Raw genomic sequence first — 21,703 nt, forward strand, 5'->3', positions numbered from 1 at the left:
TGCCTAAACAATTTCTCCAGATGTGCGCTGGCCTCGCAAATGCTACATTTTGCCTGAGTGTTAAGAAATCTTACACCCACTGGAGAGTTTGCAGTCATTTTTAGCTCCTCTCTTAGAGCAAAAGAAAAGCTTGTGGGCTACCCTCTGGCCACATGGGTGGGGAATTTGTGAGGCAACCTCCTACCTTCTCCTTTGATTCATCTTTTCTTTTTCTCACCTTTTTTTTTTTTTTTTGTCCTTTCAAAGTTTTAAACTTCTCTCTCCTCTGTTGGCCTCTGAGTCTCCTAGTAACTGTAGCTTCATCTTCATCTGGGGTGTCTTTGGGCTTGAAAAAGAGGGTGGGCAAACCACAGGAAGACTCCCCAAGTCTTCATAGGAGACTATGCTGATATGTTGAGTATCTTAATCTTATTATTATTGTTGAGACAGGGTGTCACTCCTAGCATCCAGGCGGGAGCGCAGTGGTGCCGTCACAGCTCATTGCAACCTTGACCTCCTGGGTTCAAGCAACCTCCTGCTTCATTATTTTTTATTTTTTGTAGAGACAAGGTCTCACTATGTTGCAGAGGCTGGTCTTGAACTCCTAGGCTCAAGCGATCCACCTGTCTCAGCCTCCCAAAGTGCTGAGATGTCAGGTGTGTGCCACCGTGCCCAGCCTATGCCAGGTATCTTATATCTTATAGACACAGCTTTCCATTTTAATTCTCACGACATCTGCATATGATGATAACCTTAAACCCATTTTATAGATGAGGAGCTGAGGCTTAGAGAGGTTAAGTCACTAAGTTAGTATCCCATGGCCAATATTGGCTGTTTCTCTTAGTTTCACTCAATTAACTACTCTTTTGACATTAAGATATTATTATATTCTCATTTAGGAAGAGAGGGTAGGCCATTTCTCTCTCTCTTTCTGTCAATCTCTCTCTCTTTTTTTTGAGACAGAGTCTCACTCTATTGCCCAGGCTGGAGTGCAGTGGTGTGATCACAGTTCACTGCAGCCTCGACCTCCCTAGGCTCGGGTGATCCTCCCACCTCAGCTTCCCAAGTAGCTGGGACCAGAGGCCCACACCACCATGCCCGGCTAATTTTTGAAAACTTTCTTTCTTGTGTGTTTTTTTTTTTTTTTTGTAGAGACAGGGTTTCGTCACATTGCCCAGGCTGGTCTCGGACTCTAAGTTCAAGTGATCCTCCCGCCTTGGCCTCCCAAAGTGTTGGCATTACAGGTGTGAGCCACCGCGCTTGGCTGTTGGCCATTTCTCTCTACCTACTGTCCAACCTTGCCTTGTCAGGGGATGGAAGCCCCATTCCTCATCAGGGAGAGACTGTGGAGTCCAGCTCAGCACCAGCCTTACAATGCAAGGAAAGAAAAGAAAACAGGAAAGAGGGAGGGGAAACCACAAACAGCCCTTAGAGAGCCACAAGTGGCCCCAGGGCTCAGTTCCTGAGTTAGACCTCAGTTCTGGGCTGCTAAATTCTGAGCTCCAAGTTCTAGTTCCATCTCTGCCACTAAAACCCCATATGATCTTGAGAAATTCTTTACCAGCTTTGGGTCTCAGTTTTTCCATTTACAAGTCGACCCATCTCTTGGATTTTCTAGGAACTGCAGTCATCCCTTGATATCTGGGGAGGGATTCATTCTGGAGTCTCCCTTGGATATTAAAATCCATGGATGCTCAAGTTTCTGATCTAACATGGTGTAATATTTGCATATAACCTATGCATATCCTCCCAAATATATATATATATATATATTTATTTATTTATATTTTTATTTTTTGGGACGGGGTCTCGCTCTATTGCTCAGGCTGGAGTGCAGTGGTACGATCTTGGCTCACTGCAACCTCCGCCTCTTGGGTTCAAATGATTCTTCTGCCTCAGCCTCCCAAGTAGCTGGGATTACAGGTGTCCACCACCACACCCGGCTAATTTTTGTATTTTTAGTACAGACGAGGTTTCGCCATGTTGGCCAGGCTAGTCTCGAACACCTGACCTCAAGTGATCTGCCCACCTTGGCCTCCCAAAGTACTGGGATTATAGGCGTGAGCCACGGTGTTCCACCCTCCCATATACTTTAAATCATCTCTAGATTACTTATGATAACTAGTACAGTGCAAATGCTCTGTAAATAGTTGTTATACTATATGTGTATTTTTTATTTTATTTTTATGTATGTATGTATGTATTTGTTTATTTTTTGAGACAGAGTCTTGCTCTGTCACCCAGGCTGGAGTGCAGTGGCATGATCTCGACTTATTGCAGCCTCCACCTCCCAGGCTCAAGTGATTCTCATGCTTCAGCCTCTCCAGTAGCTGGGATTACAGGCATGTGCCACCACACCCAGTTAATTTTTGTATTTTTAGTAGAGACAGGGTTTTACCATGTTGGCTAGACTGGTCTCCAGCTCCTGGCCTCAAGTGATTTGCCTGCCTTGGCCTCCCAAAGTGCTGGGATTATAGGCCTGAGCGACTGTGCCCAGCATATATATATAAAATTTTAAATTTGCATTATTTTTATTGTTGTTTTGTTATTTTTTTCAAATACTGTATTTTCAATCTGCAGTTGGTTGAATCCATGGATATGGAACTTGAGGATACAGAGGAATGATGGTATACTTTTCACATCTGAGCTCTCACTGGTTCTTTTTATATCTACCTGTTTTTGTTTCATAACCTCCTGTTCTTGTTTGACAGTTGTCATTCCTTCCTTTATCTTTCTGAGTCACCTAACATATTCATTGTATAGCTCTTTCAAGATTAAGCTGATATTTTCTATTTCCTCAGATGCAATCAAGATGTAATATCTTCTAGTTGGGGTTTGTGGGAATTTCATGAAGTGGCCACAGATTCATTATCTTCTTCAGGTTATTTCTCCCTGCTCTGGGACTTCTGCAAGTGTATGCTTTTGACCTTATATATTAGGGGACTCTGCACTTCCATGCCTGGGAGACTTTTATCCTTGTCATTGGGCACCTCTGCTTTGGTCTCTGGTTCAAGTTAGCATTTTCCCACCATTTCTCAGTGTCTGGGAGGAATGGGGAGGTTTTGGTGCGTATTTGGTCTTGAATGGATGGTCATTTTGCCATCTGTAAACGGATACAGTTGTGTTGGGTAATGTCTGAAGGTTCTCAGAGGTATTTTCAACACAGATAGTACAGAGTGTGGCAGAAGTCCAGTGAGAGAGGATTCTTTTTTTTTTTTAAGATGGAGTCTCACTCTGTCACCCAGACTGGAGTGCAGTAGTGCAATCTCGGCTCACTACAACCTCCATCTCCAGGCTCAAGTGATTCTGCCTCAGCCTCCCGAGTAGCTGGGACTACAGGCATGCACTACCGTGTCCGGCTAATTTTTGTATTTTTTAGTAGAGACAGGGTTTCGCCACGTTGGCGAGGTTGGTGTCGAACTCCCCACTTCAGGTGATCTGCGCACCTCAGCCTCCCAAAGTGCTGGGATTACAAGCATGAACCAGCACGCCTGGCCAAAAGAGGATTCTAACAACAACAAATGAAAAATAGCTATGTGGGTTATTTATTATTATCAGGTATCAGCTCTTAACACATCTTACCTTTTCTATTCCTTATACAACCAATGAGGTAGGTACTACTATTATTTCCCTTTTGCAGATGAGACATTGGAAGCTCATAGAGGTGACCTGACTTGCCCAGGCACTCTTGGCTAAGGCAGGGGAAAATTCGAACCCAGTTAAAGTACGTATTCTTAATCCTGCCTACTCCATTGCATCCTGACAGCATGGATGCTAATCTCAGCCTTGCTGTATTGTTAACTGTGTGGTTTCTTGACCCTTTTGTTCCTCTGTGGAAACCAACCTCTACCCTTCAGAGGTGCTATGCATACTCAAAACTGTGCCCTCACTGAAGCAAGTGAAAGCATCTGGGGACGTTTAACCTGGTACATTAGGAAAGGTTTGGGTACTGGATCCCGTTTTACCTGGATTCTGGCTGTATGACCTCAGGCAGGTCACTTGACCTCTCGGAGCTTTGCTTTCCTCATCTGTCAAATCAGGATGATAGCTATGCTTTACTTTCCTCTCTGGGTAGTGGTGAGCGAAAAGTGAGATGTTGCATGTACCTGGCATACAGTAGGTGCTCAATGCACAAGAACTGTTTTCCCTGGAGGAGAGCAGGCTGGTGTGGGAATAGGGAAATGTCAGTGTCAATTCCTCAAACCTCCAAAGGGTTCTAGGGTCCAGAGGAAGGGGAGATTCTCCACGGACATAAGGGAAGAATGAATTCTAGCAGGGATGGGTCCAGCAAAGGTGGCTTCTAGCTCTACTCCAGGAAAACTTTTTGGACCACGAGAGCTCACCTAGTCTGACAGGTGACTTTTTTTTTCTTTTTCTTTTCTTTTCTTTTTTTTTTTTTTTGAGACGGAGTCTTGCTCTGTCACCCAGGCTGGAGTGCAGTGGCCGGATCTCAGCTCACTGCAAGCTCCGCCTCCCGGGTTTACGCCATTCTCCTGCCTCAGCCTCCTGAGTAGCTGGGACTACAGGCGCCCACCACCTTGCCTGGCTAGTTTTTTGTATTTTTTTAGTAGAGATGGGGTTTCACCGTGTTAGCCAGGATGGTCTTGATCTCCTGACCTCGTGATCCGCCTGTCTTGGCCTCCCAAAGTGCTGGGATTACAGGCTTGAGCCACCGCGCCCGACCTCTTTTTTTTTTTTTTTGAGACAGGGTCTGACTCTGATGCCCAGGCTGGAGTGCAGTGGTACATCACAGGTCACTGCAGCCTTGACTTCCTGAGCTCAGGTGATTCTCCCACTTAAGCCTCCTGGGTAGCTGGGACTACAGGTAGAAACCACCACACCTGGCTAATTTTTGTATTTTTTGTAGAGACATGGTTTCGCCATGTTGCCCAGGCTGGTCTTGAACTCCTAGGCTCAAATGATCCACCTACCTTGGCCTCCCAAAGTGTTGGGATTGTGGGTGTGAGCCATTGCACCCGGCCCCATATTTTAAAAAATAAACCATTAAACATATGAATATTTTGGGAATGAACCAATAAATGCATGAATAGTTGAATAAATTAAAGAATGAGTGAAATGTGAGTGAGTGAATGAATGAATGAGCAGATGAAATAATACTCAAAAGGCAGGGGCCATGAGAGTGGAATACAGAGTCTGATTGGATCCTTTCTTTCCCAAAGGGGTGGGTGCCGGAGACCTTCTAGGAGTTCTTGCTGGTTTGGGTGGCTATAGAATCCTGCAAGACTTTTACTGTATATTTTCTGAGCCCAGTCAAGATTTTCAGACATGGCCAGGCGCGGTGGCTCACGCCTGTAATTTCAGCACTTTGGGAGGCTAAGGCAGGCGGATCACCTGAGGCCAGGAGTTTGAGACCAGCCTGGCCAACATGGCAAAACCCCATCTCTACTAAAAATACAAAAATTAGCCAGGCGTGGTGGCGAGTGCCTGCAATCCCAGATACTTGGGAGGCTGAGGCAGGAGAATGGCTTGAACCCGGGAGGCGGAGGTTGCAGTGAGCTGAGATTGCACCACTGCACTGCAGCCTGTGTGACAGAGCGAGACTCCGTCTCAAAAAAAAAAAAAAAAAAAAAAAAAAAAAGATTTCCAGACATGGGAACCTTGTACACATGAACAGGCCACATGGTGTGGCAGAACATTCTCTCTAGTGACTTTAGAGGGGGATGAGCTCCCTGTACCAAGTAGAGCTTTGATTGTCACTGGTCAAGGCAGCTGCGGAGGCTGCTGGGCTGGGTGGGACTGGCCTGCCATGGGGCCGTCTCTGAGGCAGACCCTTTTCCTGTTTCTTCATCCCCCTTCGGCCACTTTGCAAGGAGTGTTGCCTGTCTTGCCACCCTCCGTTAGCACTTCCTCTGCGACCACAGGAAGGCCCAGCCCAGCTCTTACTGTGTTTTCTCTAAATAAACTCGGGCAGCAGAACTATCAGCTGCCTCATCTCCCTCTGGGTTCCTGTGGAGGTGTAGGGGGCGGTGGTTAGGGGGGTTCAGGCCAAGCCACAGACAGGAGGGACTCAGACCACAGTGATAACAAATTTTCCTCTATCTCAGTCGTGTGGCCTGAGAGCTGACTGCTCAGAGTGACTCTGGCCTGTCCTTTCTTTATGTGACTACCAGCCCACACTCACTTCTCTTCCTTGGGCATTGCCGATTCTGGTGTGGCTCTTGGGGACCCCTGGGCTGTGTTCCTCTTCCTTTCCAGCCCAACTGTGGTCATCTCAGGACTTGCCTACCACTTCTGTCTTCTCTCCTAGAGCCAAGGTGGTACTTTCTAGATGCTGGCCTCAGAGCTCTGCGATGTGCTGTGCACCTCTACACAGATGTTCATCAATTCCTGGGCTCTGGTCAACATCCCTTGAATTTGGAATGGTTGTTGGGACACCCTCTGATGCCCCCCACCAAGACAGGGCCAGGAAGGTGGCAGGGGAATTCTGTGGCTAGTGGGGGACCCCGAGTGAGGGCTTGTCTGGGGCTCAGGTGAGCTGTCTGGGCAGTGGAAGACCCAGGCCCAGACCCAGGGGAGAGAGAACCCACACTGTCATAGGTTCTACGCTTTGAGTATTCCTTCCTCTGCTCATTCATTCATTTACCCACACTTCACTCAATTTTAATTTATTCAAATATCCATGCACTTATTAGTTCATTCCAAAAAAATTCATGCATTTATCAGTTCATTCAAAAAACTCCATGCATGTATTAGTTCATGCCAAAAAATCCATGCATTTATTAGTTCATTCAAAAATATTCATGCATTTATTCGTTCATTCAAAAAATATTTATGCATTGAATAGTTTATTCCAAAAAATATTCATATATTTATTAGTTTATTCCGATAAATGCTCATGCAGGGCTTTCCTTCTTCATTCCTGATCCTGCGCTGGAGGTGGAGGTGAATTGAGGAACATGTGAGCACTGTTTTCAGGAGTCTAAGATGCTTATACTTTCATAAGCACACCCCAGAGGCTTTTAAGCAGAGGATAAATGGAATTTTAAAAAGGCGCCTCTGGGCTCATGGTGGGTTTGCGGGGGACAAGGATGGAGGCTGGTGGGGGTCCAGGTGGGACAGAAAATGCTCGGGCTGGGACCAGGGCTGTCGGGAGTGGAGAGAGGGGTAGATGCAACAGTGGAGGATGCATTAGTGGCAGGTGGCATGAATGGGGCCAGGGGAGAAGGATTTGAGGGGTGTCAGTGGCAGCTTTGGGGCCAGGGTTGGTGGTGGTACTCACGATGCTGGGAGAAGAATGCTGCTTACTTTTGGAATCTCTGACTGTCCCTGGGCCAGCCACTTAACTTTTCCTGAGCCTCAGCTGCATGGTCTGTAAGTGGGGGTGATATGCTCCTGATAGGGGTATGGTAGCCCTAGGTGTCTGTAAGGGCTCAGGGAACTTGGACACCTGAGCAGGGTTATGTTATTAGCCTGGCTGCTGGGAACAAAGCTCGGAGACAGCTGCAGGAAATTGCAAACCCAGGGTGTCCCACCTGGCACTTGTGGACCAGAGTCCACCTAATTGCAGCTGCTTCCCCAGCCCATGTGATGTGGGCAGGTGTGGAGCTGCCTACCACTACAGCAAGTGGCAACAGGTGGAGAGATGGCCCAGATGTCTTTCGGCTTCAGAGTGGGTCCTGGACTTGGGTGCTGGAGTCTCCCCAGTGAGTAGGATTTCTCAGAGGAGTACCCGGGCATGGGTCCTGGAGTCCCTCCTGTGACTTGGGGTCCTGGGCATGAGTGCTGGAGACCTTCCAGTAACTAGGAGTTCTTGTTGACTTGGGCGACTGCAGAACCCCACAAGGCATTGATTGATTGATTGATTGAGACAGAATATTACTCTGTCGCCCAGGCTGGAGTGCAGTGGCGCGATCTCGGCTTACTGCAACTTCCGCCTCCTGGATTCAAGTGATTCTCCTGTTTCAGCCTCCTGAGTAGCTGGGACTACAGGCACGTGCCACCATGCCTGGCTAATTTTTTGTATGTTTAGTAAAGACAGGGTTTCACCGTGTTAGCCAGGATGGTCTCGCTCTCCTGACCTTGTGATCCGCCTGCCTTGGCCTCCCAAAGTGCAGGGATTACAGGCATGAGCCACCGTGCTTGGCCTTATTTTTTATTCTCCAAGCCCAACCAAGATTTCCAGACATGGCGGCCTCCTGAGCACATGGGCAGGTCACATGGTGTGACAGAACAGACTCACACATTAGACAGATTTGAGTTTAAATCCTAGTCCTGCCACTGACTTACTGTGTGATGTGAGCAGATGAAAGAGCTTCTCTAGACATATTTTCTTCTTTATTATAATTTCACTCGACTTTTCCATGAGACTGGGAGATTTGGGAAGGCTGGGAGGCAATTTGATTTTCTTCTTTTGTCTACCTTACAACCTGGCACAGTGAATGAATGAATAAATATGGACCTCAAATTGTTTTGTGAAGTATAATAAGCATTTCTTGGGCAAATAAATTTGAAAGCCTCTAAGTCAAACAAAACTAAACTTTTTTTTTGGTTTTGTTTTGCAGGACTTCTCAGAGCCTTCAATGTACTTTGTGATTCTCCTAACCTACCTAAGGAATAAGGTATGCAATATTTCTCACACATTTTTGCATTCTCTTTTTGAGGGCACGCCATCATTGGCACTGGGGTTCCTAGGAACATACTTTGGGAAATGTGCACTTAGGATCATTATCAGAGTTCCTAGGAATGTTGCTATTTGGCTGGTTGTATATTCCTTTATCCTCTGTCAAACATGACCTGAATTATGTCACATAACCATGTAGCCACAGAAGCTAAGGCCAAGGGCTTTAGTGAAGAATAAAAGACTAAATTAGAATGTTGGGGAAGAAGAACTTATACTCCCAATTTAGGAAAGTTGTTACAATTTATCTGAAAACTCAACACTGAGTTTCTGCCGGAGCAAACAGAAAAATGTGGTGTGTTTTCATGGTTTCTTGGGTGGGAGTTCAGCAAGGGGGTTAAATGCTCTCCAGCTGTGAACAAGGTTGTTTTCATTCATGTGTTCATTCATGAATTCATTAATTCATTCAACAAGTGTTTATTTACCACCTACTATTTACAAGCACAAGGCGAGGTACCAGGGATACCACAGTAGACAAAAAAAGACATACACGTGCCCTTATGGAGATGACAGTCATCGGTTTTCAGAACAAAGATGATCGATTTTCAGCCCTCCATGCCCCTTCTTTCCTGAAGTTTGTCCTGAATTTTTAGACAGAATCCTTCCACCTTGCTGTGGTTTTTCTCTGCACCTGTTTTGTATCCGAATCACAGAAGGTAATGACATCCCCCAGGTGGTTGGTAGAACCCAGATCTTTGTGTTAGAATCTTCATGAAAACCAATGTGAGAAACTAGGCTGAGGCAAAGGAGCTATATAAGGAGTCCCATCCTTGCTATATCTCTGGGACACTGGGCATCTTTTCTGGGCTCCGCCCTAGGAGTTGGGAATCTAACACCTTTGACTTTTTTCTCTGCCCTCAATTACCAACACTCTAATTCTTCAACACTAGGCACATGGGAATTGCATTTTGTTTTCATACCTGGGCAACAAAGTGAGACCATGTCCCTGCAGAAAATTTAAAAATAGCTAAGCATAATGGCATATACCTGTAGTCCCAGCTACTTGGGAAGCTGAGGCATGGTGATTGCCTGAGCCCAACACCAGTTCAAGGCTGCAGTGAACTATGATCCCATCACTGCACTCCAGCTTGGGTGACAGAGTGAGACCCTGCCTCTAAAAAAATGGCTTTTTTGTTGGTTGGATGAATGAATGGACCTATGGATGAATATACAGATGAATGAATGGATTTGTAGAAGAGCGACTGACACATAGGAGGGATATTTGGATGAATGAAAGAATGGAGGAATAGACAGGTGGATGGTTGAGACCAACGAATGAATATGTGGATGAAAAGATACCTAGTGAAGGCACAATATGATTTTAAAAAATGAATCTATCAGTGAATCAATGGACGTTTGGATGGATGGATGAATGAGTAAGTGGTAGATGTGATGGAGAGTTGCACAATGAAATGGGGAGATGGGTTTGAGTGAATGGATGGTGAGTGAGTGAATGAATAGGTAAATGGATAGATGGTGAGTTGGGTAGAGGGATGGACAAATGGACAGTTGAGTGAATGGGTGAGTGATTGGATTATCCGATGAATGGGTGGGTAGTTGGATGGATGGATGGGCAGGTAAAAAATGCTGGCCACAAATTGAAGCGATCTTGGGGTATAATCTGGGCACAGTTTAGGTGAATAGCAGCTTATTTTTTGATCTCGACTTGGCTCTGTTTACCTCCATGGATACATAGTCTCTATTTCTAGGTTCAGTCATCCTTCTGTCTCCCTCTGGGTTTCCAAGAATCTTACCTTGGAACTCCAGCTGAACTGAGCCCTGGGCTTGTCTACTGACCTTCTCAACGGTAAGGAGAAAACCCCGGAAGAGCATGTGTTCTTCTGAGGGTACAGGGTTGAACCAGCTCTTCATGATGACTGTGGTCTGCTCTTAAGCCTTTCTAGCGGTTTCTTGTTTTGTGGCCTCACCCAATCTTCATTGGGCATCAAACCAATGCAGATGAAACCTTGGTCTCCAGCTCAGTTCCAACTCCACCTGTCCCTTCCGTGGGTGATGGTGGAGAAACAGGATAAATTAGAGAAAGGGGTCATCCAGGTCCACCTCCTGCCTTTACTCCAAGATCTCTTTCCTCTTTCCCAGGTTCTCCAAGCAGCCATGGATGTGGGTTTCTTGGGCCTGTCAGATGTGTCTCAGAGTCATAGCAAGACCTTGTGGGGGGCTCGGGGCAGGGGCCCCACCATACGTCGCCAGCGGGAGTTCATGCCAGAAGAGAAGAAGGACACAGTTTACTGGGAGAAGCGGAGAAAGAACAATGAGGCAGCCAAGAGATCCAGGGAAAAGCGACGTCTCAATGATGCAGCCATTGAGGGCAGGTTGGCTGCACTGATGGAGGAGAATGCCCTGCTCAGGGGTGAGCTGAAGGCGCTCAAGCTTCGCTTTGGCCTCCTGCCCCTGACTGGTGGGCCCCGGGCCTTGCCCCTGCAGGCCCTGCTATGGGAAGCCCCCTGGACTGGGGACCCCCGGCCTGGGGCTGAAGCACTGTCATCCTTGTCTGGCTCTCACAATTGCCTTTTAAGGTCATGTTCCCTGGATGCTGGGATTCCAGGATGTCGGGGCTGCCTGCTGGCTCCCAGATGGACTGGCTTGGCCACTTCTCCTAGGTCCCCCCAAGAGTCTGCACCTCTTACCCTCAACAGAATTGACATGGCCTTGCAGACTGGCCTCCCACCTGCCCTCTTCAGCTGTCACCTCTTGGATGGGCATGTAGGGTCCAGACCAGAGCTCAGACCCTGCTGGGGGCTGTGGTCACCAATGCCCTCTGGATGCCGGGCTTCAGGGCCATCAGATGTGTTGCTGACATCCACTGCTGATCCCATGGGTCTGTCTCCTGGGGTGACTTGCCCTGTCCCAGGAAACAGTCATGAGGGTCTGGGTCAGCCCTCTCTGCCCCACAAACTGCGCATCAAATCCCGAGCCTCAGGCAGGGTACCTTGTGGCTGGGAGGGTGGTCAGGCCCCCCTCTGAGGGCTTCCTCTGGGAAGGGCTAGGCTTGCAAGGGAGTGTTTGGGGGCTGAATATAGGTTGGTCTGAGGGATGAGTAGCTTGGTCTTGATTAGCAATCTGGGAAGGCCTGTAGGAAGTAGGGGCACCCTGGCTTGGAGGGTCCACTTCACAGCTTCCATACCAGACCTCCTAGGGGAGGAGAGTGGGAGCCCATCTTGGATTCTACTATGGCTCTTGCCTTGCCCTAACATCTATGCTTTGGATTGTCACTTTTCCCTTTCTTCCTCCTTTCCATTTATCCATTCTTCCCTACATCCATCCATCCATTCATCCATTCATCCTCATTTATTCATCCATTCATTCATTCATCAATCCTCATCCATCCATCCATTAGTCCCTCCATCCTTATCCATCCATCCATCCATCCACCCACCCACCCATATATTCATCCATCCATCAATCCATCCATCCATTCCTTCCATCTATCCATTCATTAGTTTATCCATCCTCATCCATCCATCCATTCATCCATCCATCCTTCCATCCATTCATCCACTTGTCCATCCATCCATCCATCCATCCATCCATCCATCCATCCATCCATCCATTCATCTATCCATCCTCCATTTATCCATGCATCTATTCTCATTCATCCATGCATTGGTTCTTCCTTCTTCCTTCTTCCTATCTATCCATCCATCCTCACCCATCCCTCCATCCATCCATCTATCCATCCATCCATCCATCCATCCATTCATCCACCCATGCCCCTATCTATGCATGCATCCATCCATCCTCATCCACTCATCCACCTATCCTCACCTATCCATCCATCCACCCATTCTTTCTTGCTTCCATCCATTTTTCCATCCATCCACCTATCCATTCATCCATTCATCCATCCATTTATTCTTCTATCTATCCATCCATCCATGCTCATCCATTCCCATTCATCCATCCATCCTGTCTTCCTTCCTTGCATCCACTCATCCTCATCCATTCACCCATCCATCTATCCATACTCACCCATTCATCTACACATCCTTCCTTTCATCCATCCATCCATCTACTCACCCACCCATCCATCCTTTCATTCATTTATTCATTTAGTCACTCATTTATGTGCTAACTTGTTTATTCATTCATTCTCTTACTCATTAATTTACTTATAATTCACTTGTCCCCTCACCGACACACTCATGATCTTTGGACCTTCCTTTTATGCCCAGTTAGTGACAAGTGAGAAGACACTTTTCTGGCCTTGGGTTTCCTGTCCTGGGGTGGGGATGGGGGTTTGGGAAGAAACATACGGAAGACCAGACTGAAGGAGGAGGTAATGTCTAAGGTGTCTGAATCCCCCTTCTTGGTGTCCCCTGGGGGGCTTGCTTACCACCCAGTTTGAGGTTCAGACATATTGACTTCCTCTGTGTCTTGGATCAGGGCCTAGAGCTGCTGGAACAGAAGCAACTGTGTGGGGGCATCAGTATCCTCTCTCTCCCTGGCTGCCCCCTGGCCCCTGAGAACCAGGTATACACACTCCCACCCAGGTGGAAGGGGTCATTCTGCAGGGAAGGTCTTCCAGGGACCTGGAGCCCAAGGATTTGTCAAAACTCCCTCCTCAGTTTCTCACTCAGCCCCTCTCCCATTATTATTATTGTTATTACCTCAGGGATTTTGTTAGATTCTGGATGAAAATACTCAAACTCCAATCATGGGGAGAGCTCATGGGATGAGGGGCTCATCTGGACTGGTACTGTCACTGAGAACCAGATATCCCTGGCCAACTGGATCATTTGGACTCAGGAGCATTCCCTGCCCCCGTCAGATGTGGGGGCTGGGCTAGTTCTTGGCTACTCCAAGTTTATCACAGCCACAAATGTGTGCAGGGTGAGGACGTACAAAGTGCCTCTCTCTCACTAGTATAACAGGTGGGCAGTATCACCGAACAGGCCAAGAGCTCCCCTGTGACTGGGCCTCCCTAAGATCCTGCACATCACAGCTAGGCCCTCCTCTACCTGCTCAGCCTTTGGTTCTGGTCCAGGGCAGGGATTGAGCAAGACCAGCCCTCCTCCTTCCCTCCATGCCTGACCTTCCAGCAGCTGGCTTTGCTCATGTCACTGAGCCTCCCTTACACATCTATAAATGTTTACCTATAAATAAGCCCATTCCCCAGAAATATATTGTGAATATTAAATAAGAGGCAGTAAATAAATTGTCTGGCATAGGGGCTTCTCTGGAAACTGGACTGTTTTATCTTCATAAATAATGTGAATTCTGGCGGGCAAGGTGGCTCATGCCTGTAATCCCAGCATTTTGGGAGGTCAAGGCAGATGGATCACTTGAGGTCAGGAGTATGAAACCAGCCTGGGCAACACGACGAAACCCTGTCTCTAGTAAAAATACAAAAATTAGCCAGGCATGGTAGCGAGCGCCTGTAATCTCAGCTACTTGGGAGTCTGAGGCATGAAAATCACTTGAACCTGGGAAGTGGAGGCTGCAGTGAGCTGAGATCGCACCACTGCGGTCCAGCCTGGGCGACAGAGTGAAACTCCATCTCAAAAATAAAATAAAATAAAATAAAGAATGTAACTAATCCTGTTTCTCTTTTTGCTTTGTCAACCAAGGAGCTCAGGGCCGAACTTGTGGCTCAGTTATAACAGCATTTTCATTCATTCATTCATTCATTTTTTACTCATTTGCTCATTTAGCAAATTTTCTTGATCATAAGCTTCTCGTTGTTTCATTTTTTTCAAGGCATGTTTTGTTGTAAAAAGTCTGAAAATCATATGCAGCCAAGTTGGCAATCTTTTCTTTTGTGGTTTGTACATTTTTGTCATGTTTAAGACAACTTCCATATCTCAAGGTCATAAAGATAGTCTCCTATCTTTATGTTCCAGGCACTGGGGAAAGAGAAGTGAACACAATAGATGTGATTCCTGCCTCTATGGTACTGATAACCCAGGGAGGGAGATAGATTAAAAAGTAAGAAAAGCATATAGTAGGACCAATGATGATAGATGTCATGGAGAAAAAAGAAAGGCTTGGGAAAGGTAGATGTGGGTGTATTGTAATAATTGAAATAGGGAGATTAGGATTGAAATAGGAGGATCTTAACCTTGCTGAGAAAGTGACATTCGAACAAAGACTTGAGAGAGATGAAGTGGGGAGTCATGCATGTATCAGAGGAAGAGCATTTCCTAGTCGGAAAAAACAGCCTGTGCAAAGGCCCTGAGGTGGGATCATGCCTAGTGTTTTGAGGAAGATTGAGGAGGCCCATGTGGCTAGAGTGGAGTGAGTAAGGAGGAGAGAGGGAGGAGGTGAGGGCGGGGAAGTGATGGAAGCAGGTTGTGGAGGGCTTTGTGGGCCAAGGTGAGGACTTTGGCTTCCTTTATGAGTGATATGGGCATGATGGGGACGTTTCCGAGTATATTTCTGTTGTAATTCTCCCCTTACGTCCATCCTGTGGTGTGTAAGGCTGAGTGAAAATAAACCCACCACATAAGTGTAGGAGAGCTGGCTCGTTGTCTGGGGTGGGGATAGGTGGCGACTGACCACAGTGTTGCTGTGACTCATGTCCCCCTAAACGGCCACATGCTCCCTGCCCTCAGAGCCAGGGTGCTCATCCCATCCCTGCTTCTAAATTTCTCTGACATATGAGGGGCAGGGCAGGTAAAGCTGCTCTATGAGGCGGAATCACAGAAGAAAAACACAGATGGTTCTTTTTTTTTTTCTTTATAAAGCTGTCTTCCACTAAATAATTATTTCTGACAAGTGTGGGAGAAAGGGGAATCAGATGCATGTGGGGGATGCTGGAAGGGCAAAAGGATGGCTGAGGTGGGAGGCAAGTCAGTGAGGAAGTGGCCAGGACTAGTCCTCGAGGCACTGTATGGTAGGTAAAGAGCCCAGGCAAATAGGAAGAGCTGGAGATCAGTTGGAGATGAACTGGTGAATCTGGGGAGGAAGACCAGGGAGTGGAAAGGAAGTAAAGGCTTCAACTTGCCCTGCAAATACCATGACTCCTGAGGGTCTGTCACCTATGACAAGTGGACTCATTTCTTGACTGCCTAGTCTGGGCCAGTGGTTGTGCTGGTGACTTATCCTAGATTTTGTCTGACCCTCTGAAAAAGGCTTCATTATTATGATCTCCATTAACAGATGGGGAAACTGTGACTCAGAGCAGTTATGTACCTTGCCTAATATTACTTAGTTGGTGACTGGGCTATTTTCCACCTCATCACTGCACCAGGGTCATTGGCTAACTTTCTGTTCCTTGAGGTTCTTTCCTGCCTCAGGTCTTTGCATTTGCTGTACCCTCTGCCTGGAATTTTTCCCTTAGTCTTTAAATGACTGTCTTTTTTCCATCTTCAGGTCTCAGTTCCAGTGCCACCTCCTCAGAAAGGTCCTCCCTGTACACTCAGTCTAAATAAGAACCCCAGTTACTTGTGTTGAGCACCTACACATAGTAGGTGTTCAATAAATATTTGTTGAACCAATCAATGAAGTGAATAGGATCAGATGAGCTTCTTAGTAAAAGCTTCCATTGTAGCTCTTACTTAATTCAAGAGTTAGATCCTGTGTCACCAGGTTTTATGATTTGGAGGGTGAGGATAGGGATTATTATGTTGCATTCACCCAAAAAGTTTTTGTATTTTGGACAGAGCCTGTCAAGCAGGTGTGTAAGAAATACTGTTGAATTGAATCTGAGGTTTGATAAGGAAACAGGAGCCATGTTATGGGGCAGAGGGAGACAAAGGAGGGTGTCACATAGGTCTCTCCTTCATTCATTCACTCACTCATCCATCAACTTATTCACCCACTCACTCATTTATTCTTGCACTCATCCACTCGCTCATTGACTTACTCATCATTCATTGACTCACTCACTAATTTATTCATTCACCCACTCATCCATTCACCCACTCATCCATTCACCCCCTCATTCTTTCACTCACTCATCCATTCACCCACTCATCCATTCATCCACTCATCCATTCACCCACTCATTCTTTCACCCAGTCATCCATTCACCCACTAATCCATTCACCCACTAATCCATTCACTCGCTCATCCATTCACCCACTCATCCATTCACCCACTCATTCTTTTACTCACCCATCCATTCACCCACCCACTCATCCAGTCACCCACCCATCCATTCACCCACTCATCCATTCACCCACTCATCCATTCACACACTCATTCATTCACCCACTCATGCATTCACCCACTCATCCATTCACCCCACTCATGCATTCACCCACTCATTCTTTTACTCACCCATCCATTCACCCACCCACTCATCCAGTCACCCACCCATCCATTCACCCACTCATTCATTTGCTCACTCATCCATTCACCCACTCACTCATCCATTCACCCACTCATTCATTCACTCACTCATTCACTCACCCACTAATTCACTCCCCTCCCTCCCTCACTCATTCATTCATGCAGTCATTTATTCATTCATGCACTCCATTCCCTCACTCATTCATTCATTCATTCATCTACTCAGTAATTCATTCATCCACTCACTAATTCATTCATCCACTCACTCACTAATTCATTCATCCACTCACTCACTAATTCATTCATTCATTCACTCACTCACTAATTCATTCATTCATTCACTCACTCACTAATTCATTCATTCATTCACTCGTTTTTTCACTCTCTCATTCACTCACTCACTCATTCATGCATTCACTAACCCACCCATCCATCCATGCGTTCATGCATCCTTCCATCCATCCATTTATTTATTCACTCACAACCTTCCAGAAAGGGCAGCCCTTTCAGAACCCGCCCTTTGAGAAGAAGATGGACAACCTTCAGGTGAACAAATAGACAATCAGTACTATGTCAGATGCTACTGAGGGCTGTGAGCTAATGGCTGGGGTATTCGGGGACTGGGTAGGTCTGGGAAGGTCCCTCTGAGGAGGCAACATTTGAACCAAGACCTAGAAAATATTAGTAAGTGAAAGAAACTAGCCACAAAAGGACATATGTTGTCTGACCTCATTTGTATGACATATTTGAAACATGATCCATAGAGACAATAAGCAGATTTGTGGTTGCCAGGGGCTGGGGGAGAGGCGGGAATGGGGGGTGACTGCTAATGGGGATGGGATTTCTTTGAGGATGATGAAAATATTTTGGCTGGAGGCGCTCACTGTACACCATTGTGGCAGGCGAGAATTCTACCACTGAACCACTGATGCCTGACTGCACACCACTGTGAAGGCACTAAAGGCCACATTGGATTGGATGCTTTAAAATGATTAATTTTATGTTATGTAAATTTCACCTCAATTAAAAAAATGAGAATGAGGCCGAGTGCGGTGGCTCACGCCTATAATCTCAGCACTTTGAGAGGCCGAGACAAGTGGATCACTTGAGGCCAGGAGTTCAAGACCATCCTGGCTGACATGATGAAACCCTGTCTCTACTAAAAATACAAAAATTAGTCAGGCGTGGTGGTGGGTGCCTGTAATTCCAGCTACTTGGGAGGCTGAGACATGAGAATCGCTTGAACCCGGGAGGCGGAGGTTGCAGTGAGCCAAGATCGCGCCACTGCACTTGAGCGGGGGGGACAGACCAAGACTCTGTTTAAAAAAAAAAAAAAAAAAAAGTAAGTCTTCCATGCCCAGAGGAAGGCCTGCTCCTGAGATCAAAAGGGACAGAGAGATCAGGGAACAGGTGCAGAGTATGAGGATATGGGAGGAGAATCACCCCTCATTGGCCCCCCCTTGGAGATGGGGGTGTGGGAGCCCTGCCAGCCCTGGCCTTGTGTGTGTGCCAGGGTGACTGGGTGTGAAGCGCCTAGACCTGTCTGGGTAGGGAAGTAGGTCACATGCACACACACTCCAGCCCCTTTTTGCATGGGAGACACAGCACATGCGTGTTCACATGTGTGCTCGGATCAGGGTGTGTAGATGTGGACCTGATGCCTACATGTATACACACATGTGTGCTTGAGCCTGGGGGTGAAGGTCCATATGCACCCCCCTCATGCAGTGTTGTGGGGCTGAAGCCTTGCGGAGGAGGTAGAGGATGGGGGAGAGTTGAGCCCTTCCCCTAAGGCCACTGGCGTGCCTCTCCCCCATCGCCCCATCTCTCCCAGCTACGAAGGACCTGGGGGCAGCCCCAGCCTCCCCTCTTCCCCATACTGTAAATTCTGAGAAATCCTGTCCTGTGGTTTGGCCTGGGCCGTCCTCGCCCGCCCTCGTCCCCAGCAGGGCTGCCCTGGCCACTGTCTTCCTGTCTTGGGGCCCGGGTTTGGGGTCATGGGGAAAGACTAAGAAACCCCGTCCCAGACTGGGTTCTTAGACAGAGCGAAGAGGGCTCTGCCCTGCTTCTCACGACTTTGCTTTGCCTCTCTGGGCCTCAGTTTCTTCTTCTACAGAATGGAGATAATCGTAGTTCCTACCCCCTGAGGGCTGAGGGAGAAGTCACGGAGGTGACACCCCCGGGGCAGTGAGAGCTGAGTCTGGCAGGTCCTAACGCACCTGCTGCATGTTGGCTATCCCTGTTATTCACTTCCTGCATCTTGCTTTACTCCAGACTCCACACTTTTATCCTCGCTGTTCCCTTACACAGAATGTCCTCATCCGTCTCCTCCTTGGCAAACCCAGGAATAATCCAAATCCGAATTCAAATTCCATTTCCTCCGGAAACAGGGGAGGGTGGTGAGATGAGCTGGATCTGGCAGGCAGGAAACCTGGGTTCTCAACTCTGCCACAGACATGCTGGATGGCCTTGAGCAGGCCACTGTGCTGCTCCGTGACTCAGTTTCCCCATTTGAGCTCTGATGCTCCAGGTTTTTTTTTTTAGTCTCTCTCTCTCCTTTTTTTTTTTTTTTTTTGAGATGGAGTCTCGCTCTGTTCCCAGGCTGGAGTAGAGTGGCATGACCTCGGCTCATTGCAACCTCCACCTCCCGGGTTCAAGCAATTCTCTTGCCTCAGCCTCCTGAGTAGCTGGGATTACCGGTGTGCACCACCACGCCTGGCTAATTTTTGTATTTTTAGTAGAGATGGGCTTTCACTTTGTTGGCCAGGCTGGTCTCGAACTCCTGACCTCAGGTCATCTGCCCACTTTGGCTGCCCAAAGTGCTGGGATTACAGGTGTGAGCCACCGCACCCGGCCTGCTCTGTGGTTCCTAAGGCCGTCCAAGGAGCTCTCACCCTGCACACCCCAAGCTCACTTCCTCTCCTGATGCTGAGCCCTGTGTCTGTAGCTATTCTTGGGACAAATCACAAAAGTTGTAGAATTTATTGCACAGGAGGTTTTGGGACCTGCAGAGACCTGCCAATAACCCTTATCCTTCTGTCCCCCAAAAGGCAGCTTAAATTCACCCACTTCCAAGCTTTGCACACCCTGTCACCTCCTCATTTTCCTGAAACCACTCAGTTGCCTCAGACGCTGCCACTTCCATGCTGTCAATCTTCCCGTCGCTCCCTATTCCTTCTAGAGAAAAAATCCAAAGTTCTCCCTGCGGCTGTCAAATGCAAAACACATTTGGGTGGTGGCACACACCTGTACTCTCAGCTACTTGGGAGGCTGAAGCAGGAGGATCACTTGAGCCCAGGAGTTACTTAGCTGCAGTAAACTGTGATTGCACCACTGCACTCCAACCGGGGTGACAGAGCAAGACCCTGACTCAATAAAACCTGGTCACTGGTGGCTAAATTTTTAATTTTAATTTTTTGGTAAAGACAGGGTCTCACTATGTTGCCCAGGCTGGTCTCAAACTCCTGGGCTCAAGTGATCCACCTGCCTCAGCCTCCCAAGTAGCTGGGAGTACAGGCATATCCCACTATGTCTGGCTAATTTTTTATTTTTATTTTTGTAGAGATGGGGTCTTGCTATGTTGCCCAGACTGGTTTGAAACTCCTGGCCTCAAATGATCCTCTTGCCTCACTCAGGGCACTTTTTGTCACCTGAAATCTTCATTTCTGCCTGCATTTGTTGTTTGTTTTTTCCGCTCTGTGGAAAGCTCTGAGATGATCAAGTGTGAGTTCCTGAATATGGCAGGGAACAAGATACCCACACAGCCCATGCTCTCCTGGAACCGGGGCCAGGTCGGGGGCAACCTGACTCCAGTCGGGCGTACAGCATAACGTTTGATCCTAATAAATGTTAGGGTGAACTGAAGCCTGGTGCTGAGTGTCCTGATCTGTCTGGGTGGTCGCATGGGGACTTCCCTGAGATCTGAAGCTGGCATAGGTGTGAACTGGGGAAAGATATCAGGAAAAGAAATATTCCAGGTGATGGGAACAGCACGTGCAAAGACCCTAAGGTGGGAGGCCAAGTGCTGAGTTTGAGAGAACAAAGAAGGGGCTGGAGTAGAGAGTGCAATGAGGGAACAAAGAAGGATGAGCAGGAGAACAATGGGGAGGAGTCATTTATCAGTGGGGTTCTGGGAAAATGGATTAGCCCCAGGGCCATAGGGAGCCGTCAAAGGATATAGAGCAGGAGAGGAGCATGGTCAGGTTTGCTTCTTGCACAGGAGATTCATAGGGTTTTTAGTTGGAGGGTTAGTAGACTGAGAGGGGAAGGAAAGGCTGCTGGGTGCCCAGGAGGGAGGAGGGGGTCTAGCTTGGGCTGGGGGGAGACAGGGGGCTGGGGAGAAGGGGATGGAAGAAAGCGGGGTGCAGGAGGTCAGACGATCCCGCTGAGGGGCGACTACCAACCAGGTGGGCTGGACCCAGATTGTTCTCACTGCTGTCCTCGGTCAGCAGTCAGTGGAGTCCTGGCAAAATCCCTTAGCCTCAGATGTTGAACTCTGTTACTCAGTCCGGCCCTGCCTTTCTGCTCTTCTCCACATCTGGAGGCCACATCTGCCCAGTGAAGTTTTAGGAGACACCCAGGTGCACAGCTGGGAGTGAGGGTATAGGGGTGTATGTGGGGCACGGGGAGGGGATGATCCTGCTAAAACCAGGATTCCCTGTGTGCTGGGAATTCAACGTCTCCTTTCTAAGTAGGGTTTAATTCTGCTGTGCTGGGGCGAGGTGTTGGCTGGGGGGGTCCTTCTTGTTCCTGACACAGCGGCCTGGGTGGAGTGGACCTGGGGGCTGCAGGTAAGGGTGAGTTCCTGGTCTCCATCTGGGCCAGTCTCACCCA

This window comes from Theropithecus gelada, chromosome 19, assembly GCF_003255815.1.
Source record: "Theropithecus gelada isolate Dixy chromosome 19, Tgel_1.0, whole genome shotgun sequence".
Taxonomy (NCBI): Eukaryota; Metazoa; Chordata; class Mammalia; order Primates; family Cercopithecidae; genus Theropithecus; species Theropithecus gelada.